Here is a 15081-nt window from a genome sequence, read left to right on the forward strand (position 1 = left end):
CAGTTGACTTTGTCTTCAGCAGTGAGGGGCCAGCTAAGGAACTTGGTGCAGCTGAGGAACTAGCTAAGACACCTGAGGCAATGGAGATGCCTGCAGTCCTTTGGCACGAGGCAAGATGCACAGGTGCTGAGGACTTAGTCGGAGCTACCAAAGACTTTGGGGGAGGAGCTGAGGACTTTTGAGGAACAGGAGCAGCATGAGGAATTGGCCGTGAGGGCTTTGAGGATTCTTGCCGTGAGGTCATTGCCGAGGAGCTTGGCCTTGAGGGCATTGTTGGTGAAGCACTTGGCTTGTGCGCAGGCTTCTTTGACATAGCCTTCTTCGGCTTGACAGTAGAGGCAGCAGCAGCAGCAGAGTCTTCATTGAATTTCCTCACTGGTTCTCTGGCTTGCTTAGCCAACTTGGCTTGGCGCTTGGCTCATTCATCAGGATAGTCCTCACGGCGCTTGAGGCTGGTGGGATCAGCTATTTGGCCAGGTGCCAATGGAGGTCTTGGGCATGGAGGATTGAGTTTGAATTTCTTCATGTACTTGGGAGTGACATATCTGTATTTCCTTCACTCTCTAGCCCATCTCCTCTCTATCTTCTGAATGCGCACCTTGCGCTCATTCTTGGTTTCCTCAGTAGGTGTGCAATACCCAGCATATATTTCATCAGGGATCTCAAACGCTGTATTGACCTCAGGCCTCTTTCCAACTTTCTGTGGCTTCTTACCATCGACCATTTTCTTCAGTTGAGGAATTTGAACAATCGAATCCTCTGAAGAAGTGTGCAACTTTTCTTCGAGGAACACTGCAAATGAGTTAAGTTGATGAGAACCTAGTGATTCAGCAGCTGACATGAGTACCTGTGAACAGAGTATAGTTGCAAGGAATTTGGAGAGGTCATATGCGTTCTCAGAAGGTTTTTCAAAAAGAACAGGTTTGAGGAATTTGACCAGATGAGTCTTGAAGAATTTCACTAAGCGTTCTTTGTCTTAGGTTCCAGAGTTGTATAGATCGAAGATCCAGACAATTGAGGAATCTTGAAGGAAAATGATGCTTAGAGAAACGAATCAAGAACAGATGACTTGTGAGGTGTTTTAGTGTGTGAAGATATGAAGAAAAACACCTTTGAAGATTTTCTAGATAATCATTTGAATCAAAGAGGGTAGTAAAAGTAACTTTTAATTACCCTGAACGAAGAACACGATGAACTGGAGTGAGGAGATGTGAAGTTCGTCTGTGCAGATCTTCCACGCCCTAACTTGGTGGAGGAAGACGGCTATGGCGGCGGCGAAGTGAAGATTTCCGCGGTCAGCGCGAGTACGTCGGCGACGAGGTCGAGGTAGTGAAGCTCTTCCTCACCGGCGGCGATGAAGTAGCGGCGGGGCTAGGGTTTGAGAAGCTCGAGCTGGAGAGAGATCGAGCGGAGTAAAAGAAGTGAGGAAGGGAAGGAGGGGTATTTATAGCCACAGTGAAAAACTGCTCGCCCGAAGAAATTGGACGAACGTGCCCCTGACCCTTCTCATTCGCATGACATGTGTCACCCACGTAGTAAGAGGTGGAGATCGTGTTAGATCATGGGTGAGTGGATAAGTATATCGTGGGATGCGGAACGGTTTGAGCGGCAAAGCCGAAAATTTAGATAAGATAGGTTTTAAAGTTCCGTTCACAATTTCTTCAGCTGACAAGGACACAGTGAAGATTTTGAACGAGTTTCAAATAGAATGCACATGAAGAATTTGTGAACAGATTGGGTTGAGTACAGCATAGAGGGGAAGGGTCCGATCACATTCACTTAGCAGAAAGATCAACTTGAAGAAATAGCAATAAGTGAATGATGTAGAGGACATAAACTCATATATATATATATAAACCAATGAAGAAAAATGACGGAAACAGTGAAGACAATGCAAAGTTGAAGAATATGAACAATTGAGGAATTTCAACTTTTGGTGGTAGCATGACCCACCGTATAAGAATGATGATTTCAGACACCGCGTACAATTATTGTAGGGTTCTGAGAATCAAATTCTTCATTAATTTCTTCACACTAAGAGTGTTATTCTTCACTGATTGAAGAAAAACGTTTCTTCATGTGCACATCTAAGTCATCAATTTTGCATAAGTGTTAGGATTAGTGTCCTTTTCAAAGAACATTCGAAGATTCTAGGATATTTAGCTCACACCGCAACTTGCTAAATCTCTTCTCATCCAAGGGCTTTGTGAAGATATCGGCTAGCTGTTCTTCAGTCTTCACATGCTCAATATAAATGTCGCCCTTCAACACATGATCACGAAGAAAATGATGACGAATCTGAATGTGCTTTGTCTTTGAGTGCTGAACTGGGTTGTGAGCAATCTTGATGGCACTCTCATTGTCACATAGAGAGGCACATTCTTCATGTTGATGCCGTAGTCCTTGAGGGTTTGCTTCATCCATAGCAATTGTGCACAGCAAGAACCATCGGCAATGTACTCAGCTTCAGCAGTAGATAGTGATATGCAGTTCTGTTTCTTCGAGGACCAACAGACCAAAGATCGTCCGAGGAAATGACATGTACCAGATGTTGACTTGCGGTCCACACGATCACCAGCATAGTCAGAGTCAGAATATCCAATGAGATCAAAAGCCGAGCCCTTAGGGTACCATAATCCAAGTGTTGGTGTGTGAGCTAGATATCAAAGAATATGCTTCACAGCCTTATGGTGTGATTCCTTCAGTGTAGCTTGAAATCGGGCACATATGCAAATACTAAGCATTATATCTGGCCTAGATGCACATAGGTACACTAAAGAGCCAATCATGGAGCGGTATACCTTATGATCGAAGTCGATACCATTTTCATCAGTGCACAGATGGCCATTTGTGGGCATAGGAATTTTGATGCCTTTGCAATCTTGCATGCCGAATTTCCTAAGTACATCCTTGAGGTATTTCTCCTGAGATATGAATATGCCATTGCGTTGTTGACGAATTTGAAGACCTAAGAAGAATTTCAACTCTCCCATCATAGACATTTTATATTCTTCACTCATCATATAGGCAAATTCATCACTATAACGTTGGTCAGTACAACCAAAGATAATATCATCAACATATATTTGGCACACAAATAATTCACCATCATAAGATTTAGTGAAAAGAGTAGGGTCGAGTGAACCGGGTTTGAAGCCTTTTTCATGAGGAATTCCTTCAAGGTATCATACCATGCCCGTGGGGCCTGCTTGAGGCCATAGAGGGCCTTGTTGAGTCTGAAGACTCTGTCAGGATTCTTTGGATCTTCAAAACCTGGGGGTTGAGCAACATATACTTCTTCCTCAAGCTTACCATTGAGGAACACACTTTTCACATCCATTTCATATAGAGTGATATCATGATGGTTAGCATAAGCAAGTAATATGCGAATAGCCTCAAGTCTAGCAACAGGTGCAAAATTTTCATCGAAATCAATTCCTTCAACCTGTGTGTAGCCTTGAGCTACAAGCCGTGCCTTATTCCTCACCACAAGGCCATTTTCATCTTGCTTGTTGCGGTAGATCCACTTTGTGCCGATGATATTGTGCTTACGAGGATCTGGATGTTTGACCAGTTCCCAGACATTGTTGAGCTCGAACTGATGCAATTCTTCTTGCATGGCCTGAATCTACTCAGGCTCCAGAAATGCTTCATCTACCTTAGTGGGCTCTGTAATAGAGACAAAAGCATAGTGCCCACAAAAGTGAGGAGTTCATAGGCAGTCTTCTTGAAGAATTTGTGAAGATATACTCTGTTGATGATGTGGCACGTAGTATCAATTGCCTCAGTCCAGAAACGATGAGGCGTTTTGTATTCATCAAGCATAGTGCGAGCCATCTCAGCAAGAGTCCTGTTCTTGCGCTCCACGACGTCGTTCTGCTGAGGAGTGTAAGGAGCAGATAACTCATGAGTAATACCAAGTTCATCAAGATAATCATCGAGACCAGAATTCTTGAACTCAGTGCCATTGTCACTTTTGATGTGCTTGATCTTCACACCAAAGTTGGTTGAAGCCCTCGAGGAAAATTGTTTGAAGACTTCCTGCACTTCATGTTTGTAAGTAACAAGGTGTACCCATGTATAACGAGAGTAATCATCAACAATAACAAAGCCATATTGAGATGCTTCATTTGAAACAGCAGAATAATGATTAGGACCGAAGAGATCCATGTGAAGCAATTCAAATGGACGAGTAGTGGTCATGATAGTCTTCGCTGGATGCTTGGCCTTGGTCATCTTCCCAGCTTCACAGGCTCCGCATAGGTGATCCTTGAGGAATTTGACATTCTCGATGCCAATGACATGCTTCTTCTTTGCAAGTGTGTGCAAATTTCTCATGCCTGCATGACCAAGTCATCGATGCCAGAGCCAGCCTTCTGAAGTTTTTGCAAGTAAGCACACGGCTGGTTGTGGTCCTGTAGAGAAATCAACAATATACAGGTCTCCTCTCCTAAAGCCTTCGAAGACTTTGGAATTGTCAGCTTCCATAACCACAACACAACGGTACTTGCCAAAGACAACAACCATATCAAGATCACAAAGAATTGAGACAGACATAAGGTTGTATCCTACGGACTCAACAAGCATGACTTTGTCCATGTGTCGATCCTTTGTGATCGCAACCTTACCTAGACCCAATACCTGACTTTTGCCTTTGTCAGCAAAGATGATATGCTTCAGATGCGACGGAGATAATGGAGCATCCATCAATAGATTCTTGTCACCAGTCATGTGATTTGTACATCCACTATCGAGGACCCACTCAGGGGCTTTGGGTTGATCATCCTGCAGATGAATTAGTGTAGCTTACAAACTCATATACTTCATTAGTGAAGAATATGACATCAATTCATCAGATCAATTTCATCAGGAAAAAGAACAGATAAAGCAATATGAGGACGTGAGAAATGAAAGTTCATTTCTTCATGATTAGCCTGCGTCCTATCAGGCATACTCAGGTCTCCAGCAAATTCTTCAGACGATTACGTATGTCTGGAGACCTGACCCTGCAGAAGAGATTAGTTCTTTTTCTTCACCACCCACATCTGAAGGGGTGGCAAAGAGTTCATCATTCTGCGAGCTCAATATGAGAAGGATGGCATAGAAGCCAGTCCATTTCGTTTCACATAAGAGGGGTTAGAGTAAGCATAAGAGTATGCAGAGAAATTCTTCGAGGACTTATGGACATAATGATTTGAAGAATAATGCACATATCCATAATCCTTATATCTTCCCTGCGAAACAGACGGGTTAGCACGATGATGTTCATATGAGGACTTTGATCCATATGAAGAATTTGGTCCATATGAAGAATTTGATCTGGGGTTCCTATTCTTCACAGGTGGCGTCATGATGAAATTCACCTGAAGATTTTTAAGGCATCTTTTGGGAACCCAGATTTTCTTCATAGGGGGACCGTTCCTGCAGTTAGTACCAACATATCTAGCAAATGCTTCACCGTTCTGATTTTTGAGCAGTTTATAGTTGGAGTCAAATGACTCATCATCAGAATGAGGAGATTCACATGCAAATCTAGATAAGTTAGATGGATCAACTGGAGGTCCCTTTGCAGCAACCCATGTAGTTTTGGGGTACTGCTCAGGCTTCCAATATGTACCATCAGCATTGAGTTTCCTTTCAAAGGCAATACCCTCTTTCCTAGGGTTCCTATTGAGGATCTACTTTTTAAGCACATCACATAGAGCCTGATGCCCTTTGAGGCTTTTGTACATGTCTGTCATGTACAATTCCTTCAACCCTGCATCATCAGTGATACTAGCAATGTCCTCAGATGAGGAATTAGTGATAGCACAGGCACGTGAAGAATTTGAAACATTAGCAGCATTTGAACATTCAGGTGAAGAATTAGCAGATTCACGTTCAATGCACTTCAAGCATGGAGGAACAAATTCTTCCTGAGAAGTGCTGATTTGTTGAGCAAGTAATGAATCACGCTCCTTCTGAAGATATTCATAACTCACTCTTAGCTTCTCAAGGTCTTGCTTTCTTTGAAGAAATTCATAAGAAAGCTTCTCATGATCCGATAAGAGAGTGTTATGATGACTTTGAAGATTGTCAAGCTTGGACTGAAGTCTCTGAAGATTTCCAGTCAAAGTTTCAGTGCGATCCATTTCTTCACCCAACATATCATCACTTTTGTCTAGCATGTTTTGAACCTTTTCTAAAGCCCTTTGTTGTTTTACAGCAATCTTAGCAAGTTTAGAATAGCTGGGCTTAAGGTTTTCATTAGATTCATTCTCACTTGATTCAGATGAGGTATATTTGAGTACCTTGGCACCCTTTGCCATGAAGCAATAGGTGGGAGCGTAGTCATCATCCCCTTCATCAGCCTTGTTGGTGAGGTCATTTTATTCAGTGTTGAAGATAGACTTGCTGACGAATGCAGTAGCGAGAGCTAGGCTCGCCACTCCGGATTTGGACTCTTCAGATGACTCCTCTTCCTCATTTTCTTCAGATTCAGCCTGAGTCCATTTCCTTGCCAATGAATACCCTAGACTTCTAGGAGCTTCTCTTCTTGTGATATGAAGGCTTTGAGGATTTTGATGATGAAGATTTTGTGGATCTCTTCTTTTTCTTCGCATCATCCGAACAGTAATCCTTGTATTTCTTCTTCTTTGATTCCTTTTCCCACTGTGGACAATCTTGAATGTAATGTCCAGGTTTCTTGCATTTGTGGCAGAGCCTCCTCTTGTAGTCATTGGATGAGGAATCATTGCTCCTTGAGGGTCTTCCAAGGCGACTGCGTCTTGAGAACTTTTGAACTTCTTCACGAGCAGAGCTAGATCATGGCTTAGTTCTTCAGGATCGCCAAGGCTGCTACCAGAGTCTTCATCTTCGGACTCAGATACTGCCTTGGCCTTCAGTGCACATGATCTGCCATAGCTTGAACCATAGAGATCCCTTTTTTCAGCAAGTTGGAACTCGTGAGTATTTAGCCTCTCGAGAATATCAGCGGGATCAAGTGACTTGTAATCAGCACGTTCTTGTATCATCAATGCCAGAGTGTCAAATGAGGAATCAAGCAATCTCAGCAATTTCTTCACCACCCCATGGTCGGTGATGTCAGTGGCACCAAGTGCTTGAAGCTCATTTGAAATGTCAGTGAGGCGATCGAAGGTTTGTCGAACATTTTCATTGTCGAGTCTTTTGAAGCGATTGAAGAGATTGCGAAGAACATCAACTCGAGAGTCATGCTGTGTTGAGACTCCTTCATTCACTTTGGACAACCTGTCCCAGATAAGCTTCGCTGTCTCCAAAGCACTCACTCTGCCATACTGTCCTTTGCTCAGATGGCCACATATGGTATTCTTCGCTTGAGAGTCGAGTTGCTTGAATCTCTTCACATCAGCAGCATTCAGAGAAGGTGTGACTGAGGGAACACCATTTTCCACAACATACCAGAGATCGTTATCAATTGCTTCAAGATGCATTCGCATCTTATTTTTCCAGTAGGGGTAGTCCGTCCCATCAAAGGTAGGACACCCAGAAGAGACCTTGATCATACCTGCGGTCGACATAACTAAAACTCCAGGCGGTTAAACCAAAATCACACAAAACAATGGAGTACCTTGCTCTGATACAAATTGAAAGAGGGGGGTGAATATGCTATTTTTATGAAATTCTTCACTGAGGAATTTGCCGGTGAGGAAATTCCTTAGCAAAGAACTACTAGCAGCGGAATAAGTACTCAAGAGTAAACATGACAGAATACAAGCATGGTCATCATGATGAAATGAAGATAGGCATAGAGTACTGAAAAGCGTAATCACAGGATAACACAGGATGAAGACAAACAGACTGAAGAAATTGAACTGAGGAAATTGAGAAAGTCTTCAGTCAAAGTCTTCAAACATAGATATGAACAAACACACAACACAGTTATGAGGAAATGAAAGAGTTGAGGGAATAGAACCAGTAAGCTTGGTGAAGACAATGATTTGGTAGACCAGTTCCAACTGCTGTCTCAGTTGTACGTCTGGTTGGAGCGGCTGAGTATTTAAACTCGAGGACACACAGTCCCGGACACCCAGTCATGAACACGCAGCTCAGGACACCCAGTCCTCACCGTATTCTCCTTGAGCTAAGGTCACACAGACCTCGCCCAATCACTCGTGGTAAGTCTTCAGGCGACTTCCAAACCTTCACAAACTTGGTCACTCGGCGATCCACAATTCCTCTTGGATGCTCTAAACCATGACGCCTAACCGTTTGGAAGAAGCACAGTCTTCAAAGGTAACAAGCTTCGGATCCACGAATGATCAATCTCTTCAGTGATGCTCAATCACTTGGGGTTTGTAGGTGTTTGGGTTTGGGTTTTTGGTTTTTCCTCACTTGATGATTTTTGCTCAAAGTCCTCGGAGGATGGGTTGCTCTCAAATGACAAGTGTCAGTTTCTCTCGGAGCAGCCAACCAGCTAGTGGTTGTAGGGGGCGGCTATTTATAGCCTAGGGAGCAGCCCGACATGATAAGACATAAATTCCCTTCAATGATATGACCGTCAGGTGGATAGATATTTTGGTACAGCTGGCGCATAGCACAGCAACGGTCGGAATTTTGAGTAGCAAACTCCTCAGGGCTATCATGTTCCTCACTGTGTAGGCAATCCGCACTAGCGAATTCCTAACTCCTCAGTCAGAACAAATTCCTCAGAGACCAGAAGAACTTCGTCTCTGTCACTGAAGAATATAACTGGACTGTATGAGATTTCCAATGGCTTCACTCGAAGGGATTGGTAGGTGTAGGATTTTGAGTTGAGCATCACATGGAAAATTTTCCTTAGTATTTCCTCGACCCCCTTTAACAGTACGGTGTTTCCTATGACTCAAGAAAGAGAAAATGAAACTACGAAAACAAAAGTCTTCACCTTCATATTCCACGAATGAATACCAAGTCTTCAAGGTCACACCAATTTCTTCACTTTCAAAGTCTTCAGAAAGTCTTCAGAGATTCAAAGTCTTCAGTCGAAGAACTTCATTTTTAGGGGTCGACTTTCTCTGTAAATATCAAACTCCTCATAGACATATAGACTTGTGTACACTCACAAATGCATTAGTCCCTTAACCTATAAGTCTTCAATACACCAAAATCACTAAGGGGCACTAGATGCACTTACAGCGGCGACGAAGAGATCATGTCGGCGGTTAGGGTGTCTGATCTGGATCCCATTCGGATCTGGATGGTGGTTCCTCGAGCCGTCATGCGCATCCTTTGTTCCGGCGCGGCAAGCGACCTCTGGACTAGGCACGCGACACGAGGACGTCGGGGGCTCCGGCCCTTGGCGTGGAGGTGGTGGCCATCTTCTTCGCCGGAGGTGGTCGGCTAGATGGTTGTGGATTCTCGCATCCAGTCCCGGCGTACAGTGGGGAGACGGAGCTGCCGATGAAACCGTGCTATGACTCGGGTCATGGCGGGCGATGGCGGCGTTTTTGCGTCGTTATCTTGTTGAAGACATTGCCTTTGCAGCTTCTGTCGACTTGCTTGCGCTGCTCTGGGTGAAAACCTTGATCCGGAGTTTCCGGATTGGACGATGGCGGTGCTTTTGGGGCGTCGTTTTCCCTCATGGGGGCATCATTTTTTGAGCAGCAGTTGGATGCAGGATCAGAGGACGGATTCTCTGGTGGAGCGGTGCGGCATCTCACTCATTGATGGCGGCGGGTCTCGGCGGCATGGCGCTGTGGTGACTCTGCGTCCGATGCGCAGAGATGGACTCGCGCAGGAGGGTGACGCGGTCTGGCGTCGTGGTGGCGTTGACGGCAGCTAGACCGAGCAACGTAGATGTAGCAGTACAACTCTGAAGATGGATTGGTGGCAGGTGGCTGCGGCGGCCTCAGACCCGGCTGGCGTCCTGGTTGAGGGGTGCGCCGGACTAGTAGGTGACCCATACCCGGCAGGCGTCCTGGATGGGACCTCAGGTCTTAGATGTTAGGTTTGGCTGCGAGGTCTGTTTGGTACTAGGCCAGACTATCAGCATCCCTTCATCTCTTGGATAGGAGTAGCGACACTTTTGTTGCCTAGACGGTTGCTTCAGTCTTACTGTTGTATGACTTTGTAAGGTCTTGTGTGAATAGTTAATAAAGTGGCTGCATGCATCATCCAGATGCAGAGGCCGGCGGTCCTCCTCCATTTCCAAAAAAAAGATCCCTCTTAAAAAAGAGCTTCGTAAAACAGTGAATAAAGTACACAGAAACACACCTTTTGGGACTGATGTAAACAACAAACCACAACTCCAGTTAATTTTTTCACATAACAAGAAGCGTCTCCCTTCCCAACTTGTCTTCCTCCTCTGGGCAGGCCCGCCTCTATCTCTCTATCTCTGACAAAACTAAGCACCTCTGCCGCCAATGCCAATGTGTCAGCAAAGCGCGTATGCCAACTGGACACTCCCTGGTAGGATTTCTCTAAGATTTGGACAGTGGGACATGATCAGGAGAGTTGATGATGCTACAGACAAAATTAATTTAAAAATTGTTCACAGGTTGCAGTAGACCTAGAAAGTGTCTCACTGGAGTTGGGGAAGAACAGCTTGGTCTGGCCAAACAGGGGCCTGGCCGAGGGAGAGAAACTAATGGGGCGGTGGTCAAAGGTGTTTGTGTCAAATACTCCTCTGACCATCAGCCTAAAAATACTCCTTATGTGAAAAAAATAACTGAAGTTGTGGTTTTCTGTTATACATCAACCTCAAAAGGTATGTTTCTGTGTAATTTACTCGAAAACAGTTCACAATCAAATAGTAAAACATATGCATCTGTTTATATGATCCTTACATTGAAGAGACTTGTTGCTGTATGGGCATCAACAACACTGAAAGGGTCATCAAGAAGATAGATGTCTGGATTTTGGTATAGTGCACGAGCAAGCTGGACACGCTGTTTCTGACCACCACTAAGATTTGCTCTTCTCTCCCCAATCTGAGTACAATCTCCATATGGCAGCATTTCAAGGTCCTTGACCAATGAGCACTGCGCGAGTGTGTCTTGGTATCTTTGCCTGTCCATCGAAGATCCAAAGAGAATATTGTCTTGCATAGTCCCTGTTTGGATCCATGCATTCTGAGAAACGTATGCTATCTTCCCAAAGACTTGGATCTGAATTTTTTATGCAAAGATCAATAATTTGATATTAAGTTCTTATGACGAAAAAAATAATTAGTTGGCATACTTCAACGTGGCAACTATTGTCAAGCATTATTTTTATATCAACTTTGGAAAACCGAACGCGATACAGTTGTCAACATGCTGTGTATCTTTTAAACATACTTTAATGATCTTGCATACAACAATGCTATGCTCCCCAACTATTAGGCAGTAAATTCTGAAAAGACATTTCGGAATAGAGTGGCAAGGTTTATAAGATTACACAATTGGGCGATAAAGATAACACCAGCACATCATTACCTCATAAACTAACAGCCATGTGGTTTTCTGCTTCATGAAAAGATGAAGGTAGTAAGAGAACATACTGTGCCTTTAGTTTTGGGGACCTCTCCAAGTATAGCAGCCAAAAGCGTCGACTTTCCTGACCCTACCTCTCCACAAATTGCAACCTTTTCTCCAACTTTGACCACCAAATTTATATTCTTTAGTGTTGGATTTGATGGATTTTCATCCCATGAGAAACTGCACAAATTCATCGATATAGGGTAGTCAATGCCAACACAGTATTTCTTCCTAATTTGTCCGTTTAGCTCAGGTGCATCAAGGAACTTTGATATCCGAGTGAAAGCAACCTTAGCTTGTATCACAGCTCCAATAACATCTGGTATTGACCTAACTGGGTCCTGCACGATACGTAGAGTTGCCACAAAGGTGAAGACATTGCTAGCATCAAGAGGGATTTTCAAAAGATAGCAGGTTAGAAAGGTCGCTGCCGAAACCAAAACGGGTGATGACCAGAAAAGGAAATTGTTGTATGCCCTCCTAAGCTGGAATGCTGACAATCACTTGTACTCAACCCTCCCTCAACCCCTTGATGACTTTCTTGAAGTGAGCTTCCCATGCATAAAGTTTCAAGACCTTCATATGAACTAGTGACTCAGACATGGCCTTCGATCTTGAATCTTGCGTTTCCATAAGTTTACTCTGAAACTTGTGTTGCAGTTTGGCCAATGGAGCATTGGAGAGTACGGTGATAATGATGACAACCAACGATGAAAGCGTTGCAGCACCAACCGCTTTGTATAAAATTGCTAGAGCAATGCAAAGCTGAACGCTTGTTGTCCATGTTTGATGGAACCAGTATGGGAATTCCCCAATCCGATAGGCATCGACATTCACATAGTTCATAATTTCCCCAGAAGAGTGATTCATTGTTTCTGCATTTGATAGCTTCTGTTGTTTCTTATAAATAGCTGTTGACAGGAATGACCTCACCTGCAGTCCTAATCTCCGAATGCGGAAATTCCACTGTCTATGAGACAACGATTCACAGCATTTGCAGACAAACATCATCGCAGCAAGCACGTACCCTTCATATTTAAAGGTCCCTTTCCCAAGTGATAAATTGATGAATGCCTTGAGAAGTATTGGGCCAGTAGATAAGGTGAGAACCTTGAGCAAAGCAAAGAAACCTGAGACCAAGAGCGCATGCTTGTGACAAGAAACAATAGTCCAGAAGATCCATGGTGTTGTGTTGATGGTGATTTTTTTTCTCTTCTTGCTGTTCAGCTTCTCCATGAACATCAAGTACTGGTTCTGTGCTAGATCCATGGCGCCTAAAAGTGGCACGTCGTTGTCCTCAAGGGGCTTCTCATACCCCTTATTCATTAAAGGATTCGGCCACCAAAATGACATCTCACTGAAAAACCCAGCTTTAGCAAAGGTAGTTACCCGACTCTCAGAATCGGCTACCTCACTGCCTGCCGCCGTGTTCAGGGGCTCGTGTAAACCATTTCCAGTTCTTCCATAACCCTCTTCAACAACCCTGTGCTGAATGCCATAGAGAAGGAGGAGAATTGCACCTGGTAAGGACAGAACATCCAAACAAGCTTTAATTGTGATAGTCTTCTCTGCAACAATATAAACAACTGAAGAACTAGAGATGAATGCTGCGAAGATGATCAGCAAGACGGACCAAAATCAAACAAATGCGGCTCCAAGAAACCGAGGCCTGATGCTGAAAGCGAAGCTGGTAAGGATCAAATTCAACCCTTGAGATAATGTTACAAGCCACCAATGTGACAGGTAAACAGAAGCACCCTGATTGAAGTTATTTCCCAGCACCCAGATTCCTAGCCCAAGATAAACCAAACCCAGGCAGCCACTGAAGAGCACAGCAGCCAAATGTAGCCGTGAAGTGAGCATGATAAGCTGCCTCGGGGATGCTTTATTCTTTGGAATTTCGACAAACAGCTGGAGTGTGAGCATGAACAGAAGCATCGCGACGCCGCCAATCGCCACCAAATGATTCATGCAGGTAGAGGAGTTGAAAATATTTTCTTTGAAGCACACGAGGCCACATCTTGGTTGGAGCATATTGGGCTCCCACACAAATTCATCTCCCAAGAATCTGAAGTGCAGTTATAAAGTATATACTGTAGTGAGATTTCAGTTAGTGCTGGTCAAAAGGTAGCAACAATGATTTAGCTAGATGTGAGGAGAGAACTGACTTGTGAGGGGATCAGCTCCTGCTGCAGCCCTGCAGCAACCATGAACAAGAAACTAGTCAGGGGAGGACAAATAGAAGATGATAGCTGTTTTGAATGAAGAAACGGACCAAGAACAATTCACTTGTACTGGAGCGAAATCAGAAAGTCCAAACACAGTAATGTGGATGCTCGCCACACCACACAAAGTTGGCAGTGCGGCAAAAATTCAATTAAAACTAGGGAACCGCGAAGCTGCAGTAAAACTTCAATTAAAATTTTGGCAGCGGCCGGAAGATTTGGCTTCAGTCCAAACGACTGCCCTACCTAAAACGATTTGTCAACGCCGTCCAAACTTCACGGAACACAAACTTCAGATACCTCTCCACAACTTTCTCCTTTTTTTAGGGGACTCCACAACTTTCTCCTTTTTGAAAAAAGGGACACAATGTTCTCTTCAACTAAAAAGATTTGTATAGAAACTAGCAAATATGCCCATGCGTTGCAGCAAGAGAAAAACTATTAGATCATGCATGTGTGATAGATATAAAGAAAAAGTCTGAATGAAATTCCATGATAAGATAAGGACTTTTAAAGTAACATTACATAAACTATGTCTAAGTGATGTCATGACGAGATAAGGTACTTTTAAAAAGTCATTTTAGAAACAAAAAATGTGATGGTCTCATCACGACTTAATTTCCTACAGCGTCACGACGAAAAAAAATCACTGAGCAAACTGCATTGATGGACCCTGCCTAACCTTGCCTGATGAATGAGTGTCTCGCCTTGACCTAGCGTAGCGGTGTTTATCATAATCAGTAATGTGGTACCAGAATAAACGTAGCTGTGTATGAAAGCAAAATAGAAATTTAGTCATTTTTATATGGCTTATAAAAATTAACCCATAGGAAGTTGTGTCAATTTTGGGGGGCTTAGCGTTGTACAAGACATGGAAACCTTTTATTTACCCTTTTTCTTGTGGCTGACCTTTTCTTTTACTTAAAGCAAGGGACTAAATAAAATCATAAAGTGACCCCTATAGATCCCTAATAAAACATGTACGTAAGTGACGGTTCATTATGTTCATTATTTATGGATCTGTTTTAATTTTTATGTATATATTCTAAAATATTATGGACACTTTTTTAATTCTTGAATATGTTTTGAATACTGGATATTTTTTGAAAATAATGAACATTTATTGGAAATCGTGATATTTTTTATAATAAGTGAACAATTTTTGAAATCATGATCACTTTATGATTTTCCGAATGTTTTTTGAATTCACAAACAGTTTATGATTTTCAATACTTTTTTTTCAAAACTCACAACCTTTTGAAATATGGTTCTTCTGGAAATCACGAATTAATTTAAAGAAGAAAAAACTAAAACAGAAATGAGAACGTAAAAAGCAAAAAATGAAATAGGAAACACGGGCGTTGCAACCTACAAATGGGCTGGCCCATTACCGCGTGCGG

The 15081-nt window shown here is 43.2% G+C and overlaps 1 pseudogene; it reads right to left on the bottom strand.

Moving 5' to 3' along the window:
- LOC119354019 overlaps window positions 1-13513 on the bottom strand; it is a 72537-nt pseudogene extending 59024 nt beyond the window's left edge.
- Window positions 13514-15081: the final 1568 nt, after the last annotated feature.

Source organism: Triticum dicoccoides, chromosome 1A, assembly GCF_002162155.2.
Source record: "Triticum dicoccoides isolate Atlit2015 ecotype Zavitan chromosome 1A, WEW_v2.0, whole genome shotgun sequence".
NCBI classification, from domain to species: domain Eukaryota; kingdom Viridiplantae; phylum Streptophyta; class Magnoliopsida; order Poales; family Poaceae; genus Triticum; species Triticum dicoccoides.